General features: G+C 48.8%; 1 gene segment (V, D, J or C); it reads right to left on the bottom strand.

The window, feature by feature from the left end:
* Positions 1-18,175, bottom strand: part of LOC122173242 (Ig mu chain C region secreted form-like) — a 1,717,225-nt gene that overhangs the window by 852,231 nt on the left and 846,819 nt on the right.

The raw sequence follows: 18,175 nt of genomic DNA, 5'->3' as shown, positions 1-18,175 counted from the left end.
GAATACACTAGATTGTGTACAGGGAATTCCCACGTTCTGCCTGTGAATGTAGGACTAGTGATCCCTTAGACCCCCTCCTTCAGAACGTGACATCAGCTATTCCGGAACCCCAGTTGCTTTGCAAATGAATCAGTATGTTCAAGAAGCAAATTCAGCCTTCGTCAGGTGTGTGCAAACTGGCAAGATCTCTTTGTGAAATATTCTAGTTCAGGTTCCACCTTAGCTCTACGGCTCCTGCTTCCTGCCTGTTTTCTCCAGCTACGTTTGTTGGCAAAGCAGGATAAAAGATGGACAGTTAAGTGTTAATCACACATTACTGCATGACTAGGGAATGTATAAGGCGGTCTCGATTCTGTCGGAACTGTGGGTCTTTCATCATCAACAAAGTGAATTTTCAGAGAACTGAAGCCGGATAAAGGACTTAAGACTTCACACGCCATGTTGCCCTTTGTCTGAACCGCTCCCGGAGATCACAGGGTTTCTACAGCGCACCGAGGCACTGATTTTGCATCTCCTCCTCTTTATAAGACACATCCTGGAATTCAGTCCTCTGCCAACTCAACCTCTGTTAAGTGTTGCATTTTGCCTTTACCGATGCAACCTTGAGATCTCAGCGGTCCGTGTTATCAGTGGCTGAGAGACTGAAAAAATCGCACAGTGATCACACAGTGATACCGGGCGGTGTCCTCGGGCTTCATGTCCAAATGCAGCAGGTTGTTGGAATCGACCCTGGAGATGGTGAATCGGCCTTTCACTGAGTCTGCGTAATAATAGCGGTTCCATACATCACAGCTCCCTTCCCTGGAGCCTGCAGGACTCAGCTCATAGCGTAGTCCCCAACTTTGAACCCGGAGGCTTTGCAGGAGAGGCGGAGAGAGTCTCCGGGCTTTTTCACATCCCCTCCGGACTCCACCAGCTGGACCTGCGAGTGGGCACCTGGGAATAGAAACACATTGTAATTTGCATTAATATTAAGAGCAATTAATAGACTGTTCCCCTGCCACGCCAGTGGTGAGAGGGGCTGAAATTACCTTCCAAAGTTGCTGCAAGGAACACTAAATGGAGCTAAAATCCCATTTTCCCTCGTGCTGGAGGGGAAAGTTCCCAAGGGATTGGCTGGTCACTGCACAGACCCAGGGGCTTCGGTTTGTGTCTCCGGGTGCAGCCTGGGCAGAGAGCGGGGCAGATTTAAACAGGAACCTCTCACTCCTATTTGCATATCCCACTCCTTATAAGGAACACAAACTCCTTCCCTGCAGGCTGTGAAGCTCCAGGGCTCAGAGATGAGTCAGATCCTTCCTTCCTGTGGGTCTGTGCAGCGCCCAGCCCCAGTGCGGTGGGGTATAAAGGGGGAAAGAAGCAGCTGCCAGATGAGATGTGAGCCCAATTCTCCATTTATTAATGTTACAATGTAGGGCCTGATTGTCATCAGAAATCCGGGCATGGGGAAGGGGTCTCGGGAGACTCCGCCTCTGCGAACGTCGGGCCAGGGGGGTCAGTGACGGGGAGGGGTCGGGTCACAGGGTTGCATTGGGCTGGGACACCCGCTGGAGGGTTAAATTCCCTGGGGTGGCAAGCGGGGTGTGTCTGGGAGTCTTTCTTTAGGTGAGGATTCAGGCAGCGCTTGTTGATATCGCTAGACCTGAGTGAACAAAAGTTCTTCAATGTTTAACTCTAATCGACCTCGAAAGCTAGATGCATGGAATGTGTAAACAGCCAATTATCAGTTACAACCCCCCCCCCCATACCAGGTACCAAGCGATAATGATGAGGCTAGCATGTTTCTGGCTGAAGAGGTAATAAACCAAAGGTAAACAGGACCAGGTAACAGTTTAGAGGAGTGTTACTAACAAGCTAGATTTATAGCCCTAGAATGATTTAATTGATTAAATGTATAAACATGCCTTTGGTAGAGAGGGGAGGGGGAGGAAAGGGAGGAGTAGCGGGGGTAGAGGGGTGGTAGAGAGGGGGAAAGAGGGGGGGCTTATTTGTAAAATGTATAAAGAGAGGAAAACTGTTTTTGCTGGTGTGCTTGATCTGAGATTTGCCTGTCTCCTTGCACCACTTTGAGATCTCAAATAAACTTTGTTTGCTTCTCCACCCTGGTGTGTTTATTGGCGCGAAGCACACTGGGCAACGAACCCTGCTGTTGCTGTCCTCGGGCCTCTGTGCCAGCAACAGTCTTGGCGTCCCTGGGTGAGCTCGAGGCTGAAATTTAGGCTTGCCCGGACCCCTCTTGGAGGTTGACGGATTGCGGCGACGACCAATGCCCAGCGCGCACCGGTGACTTCATCAGGGGCCTTGGCGGAGACGTGGTTTGGTCGACCCCGGAGGGTACAACGGTGCAACGCGCTTGAGTAGTGGAGAAGCAGCTGCGGGCGACGGTGCAGAACCGGACCCTTGGATAAGGTAGGAACAGTCCAGTGGGGACTTTACCTGTTTTGACCTGGGGACGCCCAGTGTCTCCCTAGAGTATAGGGCAGGGACAGAGTACTGCAGGCAGGGCAAGGAGTACGCCCTTAGAATGCATTCTGGTGAACTGGAAAGTGTTTGGATCGGATCCGTTGATTAAAAGTAAACTGAAAAGATTCTGTACCGTAGACTGGCCTCAATATCAGCTGGAGGAGCAGGAAAGGTGGCCACCGGAGGGATCACTTAATTATAATACGATCCTTCAATTGCTTCTGTTTTGTCAGCGTACAGATAAATGGAATGAACATATGTATGTACAGTTGTTTATGTTGTTAAGAGATAGATCAGATCTTTTTTGCAAAGGTGTAATTTGACTCCGACAGGTTCGGTAGTAACTATTGTTAGTCCTCAGAACCCTCCCCCAGTTGTGATGGCAGAGCTGGTGTCCCCTTCGGCTCCAACACCCCCACCGTATAAAGCTAGGGTGCCTCAGGTCCCAGAGATTGCCCCCTCGGTGGGATTCTATCCATTGATTACTGAGACTCGGATAGCCCGTCCTGGAGCAGACAATCGCCCAGCCACTACAGTGCAGGTTTACACCTATGTGCCTTTTAACCCAGTGGACCTAGCAGTCTTTAAGGCACAGGCAGGGGAATTCTCTACGAACCCAAGCAAGTTTATCTTGGTCTTTGAAGGGTGTCTGGCTAGCCATAAGCCTGACTGGGATGACTGTAATGTCCTTATGCGGACCCTGCTGTCTGAGGTGGAGCGTAATCAGGTTGTGTCTAACCCACAAGAGGAGGCACAGCTTAGACATGAGGTAAACACAGAAAACTTCCCTGTTGCTGCAGTTCAGGTCCCTACAGCAGACCCCCGGTGGAATCCCAACGTGCCGGCAGATCTCACCCGTCTCACTGTATACAAGGAGCTCCTATTACATGGTCTCCGACACTCAGCTGTCCGACATAACAATTGGGCTAAGCCGTATGAGCTAGTACAGGAGCCAAAAGAGAGTCCGGTTGCTTTTCTGCAGCGTATTCGGGATACCATCAGGCAAACTACTAATGCCAATCCTGATGATCAGGCAACTGAGGCAATTATGAAGGGTATCTTTACCAGCCGTGCCACCCCTGATATTAAAAGGAAACTGCAGAAAAAGGAGGATCTGATGGGCATGACCATGGCACAGATTTTGGAAACTGCAAACAGGGCTTACAGCCTTAGGGAGGGAGAAAAGGAAAGAGGCAAGTGAAAATGATGGTCGCAGCAGTACAGGATGGTGGCAGGGGAAGATTTCAGGAAGGTGGAAGGGGCCGGGGAATGAGAGGCCGTGGACGTGGGCGCCCTGGCTCACAGGAAAGGCGTCTGGGTCGCAACCAGTGTGCCAGATGCTGAAAGGAGGAACATTGGAAAAATGAGTGCCCCGAAAGGGAAGGTACCCCTATGATGGCAGAGGAGGATCAAGAATAGGAGTGTCAGGGGAGACGGACTATCCTGCCCCCAGAACCCCGAGTAAAAATGCAGGTGGGAGATTCAGACATAGACTCTTTAATAGACTCTGGAGCTGCACGAACTGCTGTAAACCAACCCCTGCAGCTGCCTGTGGCAGATTCCCTCACTGTGGTGGGAGCCACAGGGAAAGGAACCAAGTGCCCGTATATGCCCCAGCGGAATGTGCTTTGGGAAACAGAACTCTATCTCACAGACTGGTTTACCTCCCCGATTGTCCAACGCCTCTACTGGGACGGGATCTGCTTTGTCGCTTAGGTGCCACCCTGCATTTCACTGAAGATGAAATAAGCCTCACCTTATCTCCAGAGAATGCCTGGATACTGACCCTTGCAGTTGAGCCCTCAGCCATGCAAGCCCCAGAATGGAGTCAGTGGGAGAAGTGGGTTTTCCTCTGGTATGGGCATCGGGGGTCCCAGGAAAGGCAGCCTATCATACTCCTATTACTGTTCAGCTCTTGCCAGGAAAAGGTCCAGTGCGAATCAAGCAGTATCCGATCAAAAGGGAAGCCAGAGAGGGACTGCAGGAAACTATAGACCAGTTCCTAAAGTGCGGGGTCCTTCGAGAATGCCAGTCAGCTTGGAACACTCCTATCTTGCCTGTACAAAAGCCCAATGGCACATACCGGCTGGTCCAGGACCTGAGGGCGGTTAATGAGCAGGTTAAGACTCTACACCCCCTTCGGTCCTGGATTTAAAGGATGCTTTCTTCACTATTCCGGTTGACCCCCAATCTCAGGAGATTTTCTCCTTCGAGTGGGAGGACAAAAGGAGGAGATTAACAACATGCGAATCCGAGTCCGAGGCGGGAGGAGGCGACATCGCCCGGCCGCCCCCTGGCACTTACTGTCCACAGGCTGGAGCGTAGCCCTGGAGCCCACAGCAGCTGGTCTCGGAGGAGCCGGACCTGGTGATCGAAGTGTCCGGCCGGCGGATCCGAGCCCACAAGTCAGTGCTGGCGGCCAAGTCCCCGGACATCCTGCGGGTGAAGGGGGTGAGCTACGGGCGCTGCGCCTGCTCATCGACACGGCCGGCATGGGCGAGGTGCACCACGACAACCTGGCCGAGGTGGTGAGCGGCGCCCGCGTGCTGCACATGCCCTGCACCATGCACTGTGCGGCTGAGGTCATGCGGCCCCAGCTGTGCCTCCACCACTGCTACCAGCCGCTGTGCCGCCCCTGGGAATGTGCCGCCCCAAGCAGGTGCCTGTTTTGCTGGTGCCTAGAGCCAGTCCTGTGTTGGGATTGTCCCTGGAGATGGTGAATTGGCCTTTCACTGAATCAAGGTACAACACCTATCCCCACCATCGCTTCTGTAAGCGACCCATTCCAGTCCCTTCCCAGGGTCTGACAGACCCAGTTCATATTATATTCAGTGAAGGTGAACCCGAAGGCTTTGCAGGGGGGCACAGAGAGTCTCCGGGTTTTTTTCTCAACCCCTCCGGACTCCTCCAGCTGACGCTGCAACGGACACCTGGGAATAAAGACAGGCTTAGAAATGGTATTAATTGCAATCAGATAACATTCCCCTGTCCCTGCAATGCATGCAGGAGGAGAGAAAACCTTCCAAAGCCACAACCATGAACGCTAAATGCAGCCAAAGTCTCATTTTCCCTGGTGTTGGAGGCAGGACCGGCTCCAGGGTTTTTGCCGCCCCAAGCGGCGGAATAAATAAATAAATAAATAAATAATTAAAAGCCGCGATCGCAATTGCGATCGGCGGCACTCCGGTGGCAGCTCCACCGCGCCAAATTCTTCTTCGGCGGGAATTCAGCGGCAGGTGCTTCCCTCCGAGAGGGACCCGCTGCCCAATTTCCACTGAACAGCCCGATGTGCCACCCCTTCCCCTTGGCCGCCCCAAGCACCTGCTTGCTGGGCTGGTGCTGGAGCCGGCCCTGGTTGGAGGGGAAAGTTTGAGGGGGATTGGCTGGTGCCCGCACAGACCCAGGGGGCTGAGGATTGTCTCTCCGGGTGCAGTCTGGGAAAACAATTTAAATAGCAAACTCTCACCCCTATTTCCATATCCTGCTCCTTAAAGGAGCCAGAGACTTTTCTGTGAATGGAATCAATGTCTTCTCCTGTGCATCCATGCACCCAAACAAGAAGCGTTGAGAGGTGACCCGATGCTGTGAGCTTTAGGCAGGGATTTGGGTTCCAGGGTCCATTTCCTGCCTTTCCATACATTTGCAGTAGGCGAGGGAATCAGGGGCAGAGTTTTTGAAGGTGTCATACCCCTAAAGAGGCAGATGGGGTCTATCCTCTCCCTCGGGAGCCTATAGAGCCTCGTAAATCTCACCTTCACTCCCTCTGTGCCTGTGTTTTCCATGTAGGCGTGACAGTGATTTCCTGACTCACCGGGTGCTGGAAGAATCAAAGCTTTCATTAAAGGCTGTGAGATGCTCAGTTACCAAGGTGAAGGGGTCTTACAAGTGTCCCAGTCTCTCATTATACATCTGGAATAATTTAGATCAATGTATCTGGGAGCAGAATGTGATTGAGTATTTTCAAATCTGGTCTCTGTCTTTAGTACATTCGAAAGCTGTCTGCATGTATTTACCTGTGTATAAATGTGCATGTTTCTACCTATGTGTTTTGTATGTCGTTGTATGTTGTACATATTAGTCTGTGCTTGTATGAATGTGGTTACTTTTGAAAATTTGTATTTTCTACATGTGTTTTATTGTGTCTATGTGTTTGTATGTGTGTGTGTGTTGGTGTTTATGTTTGCTATTTCTGTATGTTTGATTATATGTCTTTGTGTCTTTGTGTGACATGTGTATTTATGTGTGCATATAAGTGTGTATATAATTGTATGTTTGTATACTGCATTTTAAAGTATTATGTGACTGATATCCTTAAATATTTCTGTATATTAACAGGTTTCATAACTGAAGCGGTTTCCATCATATCCAGGGTTTACAGCAGGCGTCGGCAACCTTTCAGAAGCGGTGTGCCCAGTCTTCATGTATTCACTCTGATTTAAGGTTTCACGTGCCAGTCATACGTTAACGATTTTAGAAGGTCTGTTTCTATAGGTCTATAATATAGAACTAAACTATGGTTGTATGTGAAGTAAATCAGGTTTTTAAAATATTTAAGAAGCTTCATTTAAAAATTAAATTAAAATGCAGAGCCCCCCGGACCGGTGGCCAGCGTGAGTGCCACTGAAAATCAGCTCGCGTGCCACCTTCGACACGCATGCCATAGGTTGCCTACCCCTGGTTTACAGTTTGGTTCACTGGCTCTCAGCTCCCCCACGATACAGATTGTTCCGGCACCTTTGAGAGTAGCTGTGGGTATAATGCAGGAATGGTATGGACTCTATCTTTATATCTTATAAGAAGTTACTCACCTGTAATATGTGCTGTCTATATGCCCTATAAAGATTAAATTTGGAACTAAAGTGAAAATGCATCAAACCAGTCTGCAAACAGTATTACTGGATGGTAAAGAACCAGATGCGTTAAAAGCAGCAGAGATCAGAAGGCTGGAGGCTGTAGAGATGAGATTTCTTTGGAAGATGTCAGGTGTAAAGTTTAACGATTTCAAGACACATGAAGAATTTGGAAGGAGTATGGGATGTGAGATCAGGGTGCAGGATTCACTGCAATGAAAAAGACTAAGATGTTGGTGACACTATAGAAGACAAACAGATGATCTGATACCAATAGTGCAAATATTATGAGGGTCAATCAGACCTACAGGCAGACCGCATGGACAAGAATGGATGGTGACACTGCACTGCTACTTGTAAGGATGTTTAGGGCTGATGAGAAGAAGAAGAAGAAGAAGCCCTATAATCTTTATCTTTTATCCTGTATCAATAACAGATTTAAAAGTGACAATTCTTCAACTTCAAAAACAGATTCCAAGGAGAAACCGCAGAACTGGAATTAATTTGCAAACTGGACACCATCAAATTAGGCCTGAATAAAGACTGGAAGTGGATGGGTCACTACAAAAACTGAAAACTAATTTCCCCATGTTAGTTTCCCCCTACTGTTACTCACACCCTCTTGTCAATATTTGTTAAACAGATTTATTGAAACACAGACCCGCAGAATGACTGTCTGACACATGAATTAACCAGACATGTTTGAAGTAGGCCACCCTGGGAGGGGAGCTGCAGGGTCAGGGGAATTGCTGGCTTTAAACAGGAAATGCAAGGGGATAATTTGCATAGACTGCTCTATATAAGAGAGACATGAACATGCCAAACCCAAATGTTTTATGTTTCCCTGAGTTTTACTCAGTGGGATTCATAGATTCTAAGTCCCAAAGGGACCATTGTGAGCAGCTAGTCTGATCTCTTGTATAACACAGATCTCAGATCTTCCCCCAAAAATTCCTAGAGCAGATTTTTTAGGGAAAAAAAACAAAAACTTCCAATCTTGATCAAAAAAATTTCAGTGATGGAGAATCCACCACCACCCGTGATAATTTTTTTCAGTGGTTAATTACTCTGACAGTTAAAAATGTATTCTCCATTATGACTTTGTGGGTTAAATTTCCTACACTGTTCAGAGGCCCCATGGGCAGATCTCTGGACCACTTAAATCTCTTCAACCCAATATTGAGGAATTGAGTGGTTTATAAGCCTTTTATTGCCATATCTGGCTAGTGGATAAATTTATCCTAGAGAGAACAAGGAAGGATACTCCTAGGTGAGTAGGAAAAGTATGTCAGATTCCTCTAGTGCCCAACTGCATTTCTCCTTCTCTCTCTCCATCACTTTAAACTTTTCCTTTTTACTCTCTCCATATATCTCATAGATCAGGGTGGGAAAACTTTTTGGCCCAAGGGCCACATTGGGGTTGCAAAACTGTATGGAGGGCCGGGTAGGGAAGGCTGTGCCTCCCTAAACAGCCCCTCCCACTTCACGCTCCCTGACTGCCCCCCTCAGTACCTCCGACCCATCCAACCCCCCTGCTCCTTGTCCCCTAACTGCCCTCTCCCGGGATCCCTGTCCCTAACCGCCCTCTGGGACCTCACCCCCTATCCAACCACCCTGCTCCCAGTCACCCAACCCCTATCCACAGCCGCGCTCCCTGACAGGCCCCCCGGGACCACACGCCTATCCAGCCTCCCCTGTTCCCCGTCCCCTGACCAACCCACCCACAGAACCTCCGCCCCATCCAACCGCCCCCTGCTCCCTGTCACCTGACTGCTCCCCGGGACCCCCCACCCCTTATCCAACCCCCCTGGCCCAGGTCTTGGCCCCCTTACCATGTCGCTCAGAGCAGCATGTCTGGCAGCCGTGCCACCAGGCTGGAGCTAGACACGCTGTCGCTCTACTCAGGAGGAACTCGCAGCCCCGCCGCCCAGAGCGCTGCCCTGCACGGGGGTGTAGCTGCGGGGGGTGGGGCCGGGGTCTAGCCTCCCCTGCCGGGAGCTCAAGGGCCGGGCTGGACGGTCCCGCGGGCCGGATGTGGCCCGCGGGCCATAGTTTGTCCACCTCTGGCATAGACAGACAGACAGAAGGAATGACAGAGCTTGAAATTGTTCTTTTTACGCATGCAAACACAATTCTGCCCCCTTGTGCCTCTGCCATGAGTCTGACACATATCCCCATCATTGGGGACGGAATCCCAGTCCCACTGAGCCAGTGGGAGCTTTGCCTTTGACTTGAGTCACTGTCAATATGTAGGGAAGGCAGCTGTGCTGGATTGGAGCATGCCAAGGTATTCGCTCTCTCCAGATTTTCTTTTGTGATACTCCAGGCCTGGCTCCTTCACAGCTCTCGTGTTAAATATCCCCCTGCACTTTGCCCCTCTTAGTTCCTGGCCTAACTTCTGCAGAAACGGGCTGAAGGAAGGAAAATGATGTGAAGTTACATATTGACACCACTTGTGGGACAGGTTATGTCCTGCCCAGTTGTAATCTTGCATTTGATTTCAGTTTAAACAGATTGATTGAAACACAGACCCACAGAATGACTGTCTGACACATGAATTAACCAGACCGCAGTGGTGTTAATTTACTGTGCGCTCAGAAAACCAGGATTACTTTTTTAAAAAGGCAGTTCTTAAAATGAGACGCTCTCTGTAGAAGGGGGATTTTATTATCAATGGGCACGTGCAAGAGACTTGGAGTTTGAAAAAAGATGAATCCACTAGATTCTGTATAAAGAATTCCCACATTTTGTCTTTGAGTTTAGGACTAGTGGACTAATTTCCCCTCCTTCAGAAGGTAGCTTTGGCTATTCTGGGGGGGAGGGATAGCTCAGTGGTTTGAGCGTTGGCCTGCTAAACCCAGGGTTGTGAGTTCAATCCTTGAGGGGGCCATTTGGGGATTTAGTTGGGGATTGATCCTGCTTTGAGCAGGGGGTTGGACTAGATGATCTCCTGAGGTCCCTTCCAACCCTAATAATCTATGATTCTATGATCTATGATTCTATTCAGGATACCCCATCGCTTTGCAAATGAGGCAGTGTGTTCAGGAAGCACAATTCCGCCTTTGTTAGGTGTGTGCAAAGTGTGGCAAAACCACGGTGTGAAGAAGTCTAGTTTAATCAGGTTCCACCTTGGCTCTATGGCTCATGCTTCCTGCCTGTCTTCTCCAGCTTGGTTTGCTGGCAAAGGAGACTGAAGGACGAGCAGCTAAGTGTGAATAACACTTTTGAGGCGGATTCTATTTCAGTGTCACTAGGAAAAGTACAAGGCGGTCTGGGTTCTGTCGGAACCGTGGGTCTTTGAGAATCACAGTGAATGTTCAGAGGCTGAAGCTGGATAAAGCACTGGGGACTTTATACTCTGTTCCTCTCTCGCTTCTGTCTGACCGCTCTGTTCCGGCAGTGAGTGTGGGCACCAAGAGGGCGGGGGATTCGCACTGAAGGTTTCTGTGCTAACCACAGGAGGTTTCTGATCGCTGTGTCTCTTCTCACACAGTAATACCGGGCGGTGTCTTCGGCTCTCAGGCTGTTCATTTGCAGATACACCGAGCTGCTGGACTCGTCTCTGGAGATGGTGAATCGCCCTTTAACCGCATCACTGTAATATGTTGCTGAACTATAAGCAGGATTGAGTATCTGTGCGACCCACTCCAGTCCTTTCCCCGGAGCCTGACAGACCCAGTCCATCCAGTAGCTGCTGAAGGTGAATCCGGAGGCTTTGCAGGAGAGGCGGAGAGATCCCCCAGGGGTTTGAATCCCCCCTCCGGACTCCACCAGCTGGACCTGTGACCGCACACCTGGAAAGACAGAAGGAGAATCACATTCACACCCGGCCTGGCCCAGAGCCCGTTGGAAGCAGCAGAAAGGTTCCCAGTGACGTCACTGAGCTTTGGGTCAGGGTAGGAATGTGCAGCATCCCCTGGTGTCTCCAGTCCATGTAGCGGGGAAGGGGATAAAATTACCTCGAAGGGCCGCTAGAAAGAAAGCGAGGGGGAGCCACAGTCTCATGTTGCTGACGCTGGAGGGTTTCTGGTGGGAACTGCACAGACACCCGGACTTGCCCCTCCTCCCTTCTCACCCGGCGGGTCCCGGAGATCACAGGGTTTCTATAGCGCGCCGAGGCACTGAATTTGCATCTCCTCCTCTTTATAAGACACCGCTTGGACCCGAGCCCTGAACAAACTCAGTCTCCCGCAGGTGGGTGTGGTGGGAAAGGGTTATCTGGGTAACGGAGAAGAGGAAGAACTCCAGTCACCGAATAATTTCTGCAGACTTTTCTGCAATAATCCTAGTTGTGTTTTAGAAACAAAATTCCGTATTGATCGTTCACCTTCCACTAAATTCTGTCTCCTTGTCCCTCTGTTTTTGGGATATCCTTCGGGCAGTGTGATCTTCTGGTGGGACATTAGCCTGGTACGTGAGAATCCGGGTGTTTAGTCCTGGTTTTACTACTGGGGTGATGGGTGACCTTGGGTAAGAAATTTATACTTCCTGTGCCTCAGTTTGTACGGCTATAAAATGGGAAGATTATATTGAATTTCCCTTCTCAGTGCTTTGCATCTATGAATGAAAACCACTACGGAATAGTTACATGTTATTACTAGTAATGTCTGAAAACTCCTCCTCCTCCTTCTTCTGGAAGAAAATTGGGGAAAGTATATTAAACTATATCAATTGTGGACGGGAAGACAGAATTCTTTATTATTATTCCACCAGCCCTTGCAATCAGTGGGAATTTGGCGGTCAGGATCCCCTGTGTTTTTCTGAACGTTGTAGCCCAAGAGGTGCCATGGCTCGGGGTGATGCTCAGTCATGCTGTGAATATTATTTCCCGGGTGAGAGGCAGTGTGCTCAGATGCCAGGCTCAGTTTCCTTTAGCGGTGGGCGAAACTTTACAGATTGTTTTGTAAAATCCGAGAGCTGGAGTTGGGATCTTGAATAGTCCTCCAAGGAGATAGCTGGTACATCTCTGAATAATTGTCCCATGTTACTGAATCGTATAGAAATACCTAAACACCCGCTAATATTTGCTTCCACCAGAAGGGTTATTCACAGTGTAATGTGCCAGTCAACATAGGGGTGTCACTGTCTGTTCCCTACGTCTGTCTGGAATGGCCAATGCCAGCCACAATAGGAAACTCGGTTTTATTTATCTCCTCGCGTGCTGCTCTCTCTATTTCTTTCCCTCGGTGTATGTTTTCTGGGATGTGAGTGTGGTTATTTAAGATCGAATGTTGTGTGTGCATGCGTGCGTGCGGGGGGTGTTCTAGGATAGATACATTAAGGGCTAAGCTAACAAGGGGACATGGCTGTTGCCAGGCTGTTGCACTTGCTACAAGTAATTAGAGACTCACTAAAGCAGCGACTTGAGTCTCCTGAATCCCGGGGGAGTGTCCTAACTCCTGGGCTGTAGAGTGACTCGCTTTCTTGCTCTCTCTGGCCCAGTACATATGACCAGCCAGGGACCTAGGGGATTTCGGTGCCTACAGGGTGCAGACTTTGAGGATCTCGGTGGCACTTCCGATTTAGGCAGATAAGGAGGCAGTTAGGTGCTGAAATCACCTTGTGGACTGAGCCCTGAACACCTGTTGAAAGCCCATGTCAGCTGGCTGCTGGCTCTCCTAGGAGCCTTCCAGAATTCACACCTATCTGCCCAGGCTGAGGTTTTCGAACTGAAGGGATTAGAATAGGAATGAGGTGTCCATATCTGTAGGGCAGCTTGGAAACCCTCACCCTGGCTGTTGGGGGGGGGGGGGGGTTAAATTACATGTTTTCATTCACTTTAATGCTGGTTCTCTCAGCCTGGGATATTGGGAGGTGGAGGGGGGTGAGGAAAGGCGGGGAGGGGTGGAGTGAGAGACACACAGTGTATTAGCGGGAAATGGAAAGTTATGGGCTGGCGTCTTCTAACAGTGCGGCTAGTCTCTGTGCACATCTGTGTGTGTGAGAGCCACAGAATGGGAGCTGAGGCCTGGTCTACACTCCAGAGTTAGGTCGAATTTAGCCACGTTAGGTCAATTTAAAAATGACCCATGTCCACACAACCAACCCCGTTCCGTTGACCTAAAGGGCTCTTAAAGGTGAGGGGAGTAGCGCTAAAATCGATCTTGCTGGGTTGAATTTGGTGTAGTGCAGATGCAAATCAATGGTATTGGCCTCCGGGAGCTATCCCAGAGTGCTCCATTGTGACCGCTCTGGACAGCACTTTGAACTCCGATGCACTAGCCAGGTACACAGGAAAAGCCCCTGAACTTTTGCATTTCATTTCCTGTTGGTCAGCATGGCAAACTCAGCAGCACAGGTGACCATGCAGTCCCAGAATCGCAAACGAGCTCCACCATAGACCGAAAAGGAGACACTGGATCTGCTTCTATAAAATCGACTTCTATAAAATTGACCTAAGGGAACTCTTTGTCCCGCTCACTGTCTCTCCACTGCGAGCTGCAGAACTGCAGCGCCCCCAGCAGAGAGTTTGTCCTTAGCAGCGAGGGCAGGTTTTTGCCCCAACCTTTAGCGGAAATTACACTAAAAACCCCTTTCATTTTAAACATTATGATATAAATTTCGTGACCTTGTATGTGGATGGTGAACAGATACCAACCACCAAGACTCTGCAACCAGACTTTGAGGTCGGATGCTGCATGAGAGAATACATGAATCTGGTACAGATGGCTGGTAAACACATGAAAGATCGGTGTCTGTTAATTGACCATGAGGAGTTTGCACCAGGGCCGCCCGGGGGGAGCTAGTGGGGCAATTTGCCCCAGGTCCCGGTCCCCACAGGAGCCCCCCACGAGAATATAGTATTCTATAGTATTGCAACTTTTTTTTATGGAAGGGGCCCCCAAAATTGCTTTGCCCCAGGCCCCCTGAATCCTCTGGGCGGCCCTGGTTTGCACAGGGTTACACCTTGTTTGCCCTTGTCTCCTGACCAGGAATGCACCAATCACTATTCCCTGATTAAAACCGGGAATCTGAGAGCAGAAATACGTTTTGGGAAGGCTTTGATGGTCACCGTCAAAATGATCATGTATGGGGTTTTTGACAACGTCATAGAGATAAATCAGAGGAGAAACGTTCTGTTTGAATATATGTGAATATGGACTCCGTGCAGCTCTCTCATGTCTTATCAGTGGCCCCTTACACAAAAAATAATTTCTTAGATGTGTTCCCTTGCAATTGGCCCCCTGGTGGCAAGCTGTCACAGAGACCCCTAGGTTTGGTGGTCAACACGCATCTGCACAACCAATCAGGTGAACACTGCCTCACCTCGTATCTGGCATGGCAGAGCATAACTGTGGAGAGTTTTTTGACTCATACGGGCATCCCCCAAAGAGTGTGTTGTTTCCTAGAAGCACTATGAATCTTTTAAACAAAAATGCCACTGATATTGCATTTCACACTAGACAATTACAAGACCCCCCCCGCTCCATAGCCTGCAGCCATGACTGCATTTTTCTTACATCACCATAGCAAGCGTTTACCTTTTGACCAGATTTTAAAATTGTATTCTAATGACTTAGTGCAAAATAACCAGATGGTGATGAATTTTGTAAAAAATATAAAATGGAAATTCTTGGCATGCCTTGCCTCACTCAAAACATGTTTCAACAAACCCAGATGTGTGTATCTTGGAAGGATTTTCATAGCCATGTTACCCAATAAAGCAACCCAGGTGAGGGGTTTAAAGACAATTGATGTTTGGTGGGGTTTTGTTCTATTTTTTTTTAAACAATGACCAATTCAGAGAAAGTACACATAGATATTTCTTTTTAAAAAATAGAAATCTTTTATTTAAAGCACAACATTACCAGGTTTTTTTAATTTTTTTTTTAAATATTTTTTTAGAACACGAAAAACATTACACACTGAGCCATTTGGGTCTTTTAGCCAATTTTCATTTTTTAGACGGCAAAAAGGGACTCAGTGTTTCTTGATCAACCCTGGTGTTGGCAGTCAAGGCCTTTAGGCATTCCAAAAGATCTCTGTTGGCCACGTTGCCCATGACGGAAGATGGTACGTTCAGTTCTGCCAGGGCATTCATAAACACATCCCATCCTTTAGGTACATGTCTGCTAGGAACAGAGCGAGTCTGGGTGACGGCCTTGACTAAGTCGAGCATGTTAGACCCATTAGCCACAGATCCTTTGTACACAAAAGCCCCTTCATCGTTCCGCAAAAAGATATTTGTATCCTGTCCCAGCTTGTTTAGCAATACTATTGCAGTTTTCTTATAACGCTTATTCATGTTATCCAACACCTCCTGAGCAACAGAGTCGGAGTTCTTTGGTGTTTCTGGGGGTTTGGCAGTCACACTTTGTTCCTGTTCTGGTAGAAACAGACTTATTTTTCCTTTATCCGCTTCGTTCTGCTTCACGTACATTAGGTACCTTTGAAGCACGGCGCTGTAAAGTTTAGTCTTTTCGTATTCAGCTAAGTCAGTCCTCTGAAGAACAGACTTCATTTCACAATCCAGTAAGCGAGTTGCGGTTCCTCTGCCAGAGGGGGAGCCCTTAATTGCTCCAACCTGAGCACCAGCAACATTTTTTCTGCATACGCCATTATTGATTAGTCAAAAGCCCCATGTAACCATGTCTTAGTGCAGTGGTTCTCAAACTTTTGTATTGGTGACCCCTTTCATATAGCAAACCTCTGAGTGCGCCCCCCCCCTTATAAATTAAAAACACTTTTTTATATATTTAACACCATTATAAATACTGGAGGCAAAACGGGGTTTGAGGTGGAAGCTGACAGCTCGCGACCCCAGAGATAATAACCTCATGACCTCCTGAGGGGTCCCGACCCCCAGTTTGAGAACCTCTGCCTTAGTGGGTCACAACTGAGAATGCCAAATTCAGGACAAACTGCTGAGCAATAGGGCAAATACAACCCCCAACTGGTGATTATTCTTTTATAAGATATACTATGAAACTCTCTCTTGAGGGAACACCCTGCACCCCCATGTTCATCCTTGTAAAATGATTGTGTGGTATCCAATGCAAAGTTTGTCATGTTGGTTGTCTTCGGAAGGCTCATGATGCACTGAGAACTGTTGTTATAGTGATGTTATAGGTTGTAATTTCATGTATATAGTTATGAGGCTGAAAATGTATCCTCATGGCTTAAAACAAGCCCAGGAAAAACTCTCCAGGAACAGAGGGGTAATTCACACCTCATCAGGGCATGTATGGGTCAAACCCAGCCCAGCCTCGCAGGAACAAAGGACACTGACTTAGGCAGCAACAAAGGATCTGTTGGTTTCAGAGTAGCAGCCGTGTTAGTCTGTATCCGCAAAAAGAAGAACAGGAGTACTTGTGGCACCTTAGAGACTTGGACTCTCGAGTGAGTAACCCCCCTTCCCTTGGTCACTTTGGGACTACAATGAGGTACTGCTAACCTGAACCTGAAGTGGGTGGGGGGCAAAGCCAAAAGAAGGTTCCTAGAATTGTGTCTGGGACTGGAGATATTGGCTAGTGTCATTCAGTTGCACAAACCAAGCAGCGGCTGGCCAAAAGTGCTCACTCATGTGCTGGGAGCAGCTTACATACCAGAGACTGTGCGTGAACAGCCCAGGACTCTGGGGGTTCTCACAGCAGGGCAGGGCAAGGCTGGCTCCTAGAGTCGAGGACTGGAGTGACCTAGCAGATCAACAGTCCAGATAAAACCAGGGGAATGTCACAGTGGCGCAGTGAGCAGGGTATATGTGCAGCTTGTTACTCCAAGTGGAGTTCACACTTTAAGCACTGATCTTTGTGATTTTAAGTGAGTCTTAAGTGCAGTGGCTAAGAACAGTCACGAGGAGGTCACAGTTTTGTTATTTTCTGTTTGTTTATTTTGGGTGAGGGAAATCAGCACAAGAAAGCAGAAAAATGACTACCAGTGAGGCAGCTGCAAAACTAGAGCTGGCCAGACTGGAAGAAGCAGAGAAGGCAAAGGACTGCATGTTTCAAATGTGGCAGGCAGAAATGAGGCTCAAAGAAGCACCTGCGGCCAGGGAAACTATGGAGGTAGAGGCAGCCACGGAGGCAGCCAGAGAGGAGGCTACACACAGAAGGGCCATTGAAGAAAAAGAGAGAGAGGAAAACACCAGCTGGACCTGCTAGAGAAACAGAACCAGAGGCCCCCAAACCCGACGACTCCCATCAATCCAAAAAATCCACAACTGGGAACACTTATGTCCCGCATACGGTGAGGAGGATGATAGGCTTTGAAAGGTTGTGTGTAATACATGAAATTCCTGATAAGAGAGTTCCTACCCTAATTGTGAAATTAACTGGTAAAGCTCTAAATGTATTCAATGGAATGTGTGTTGAAGATGCTTTAGACTATTGTAAATTTAAAGATACTGTTTTGTGAAATTTTCAGATTACCCCCAGAACATATAGAATTAAATTTAGGAATGTTAAACGGGATATTGGGATGAGTAATGGGGAGCGTAGCAGATCGCTGACTCACTGGCACGGCGCCTCCTGCTGGTTACCTCAGGAATTAGCTTATCCAGCTCAGGAGCTCCCTCTTCCGGACAGTTTTTCCCTGCCCTTCCCTGCCCCTCTGCAGTCCCTTTATCTCCACCACAGGTAGGCCCAACATCCTTCCCAAACCATGGTGCCCCTTACCTTGGGGTGCTGTCCCTCACCCAGGGAACCCCACTCCCCTGAGTCCACCTCGCCTCAGTGACCCATTGCCAGTCTTCATCTAGCCCCTTTATTCAGGGCCAAACTCACGTCCTCAATGACCACTCATCATTAGCTAGGGGCAGGGCCGGCTTTAGGCCGATTCAGCCGATTTGGAGGCTGAATTGGGCCCCACGCCAAGAGGGCCCCGCGCTGCAGCTGTTCACCCCGCCCCCAGCTCACTTCCCCCTC

This window comes from Chrysemys picta, chromosome 13 (genome assembly GCF_011386835.1).
Source record: "Chrysemys picta bellii isolate R12L10 chromosome 13, ASM1138683v2, whole genome shotgun sequence".
Taxonomy (NCBI): Eukaryota; Metazoa; Chordata; order Testudines; family Emydidae; genus Chrysemys; species Chrysemys picta.
Note: the sequence above shows the minus strand (reverse complement) of the source record. Positions and strands in the feature narration are given on the sequence as shown.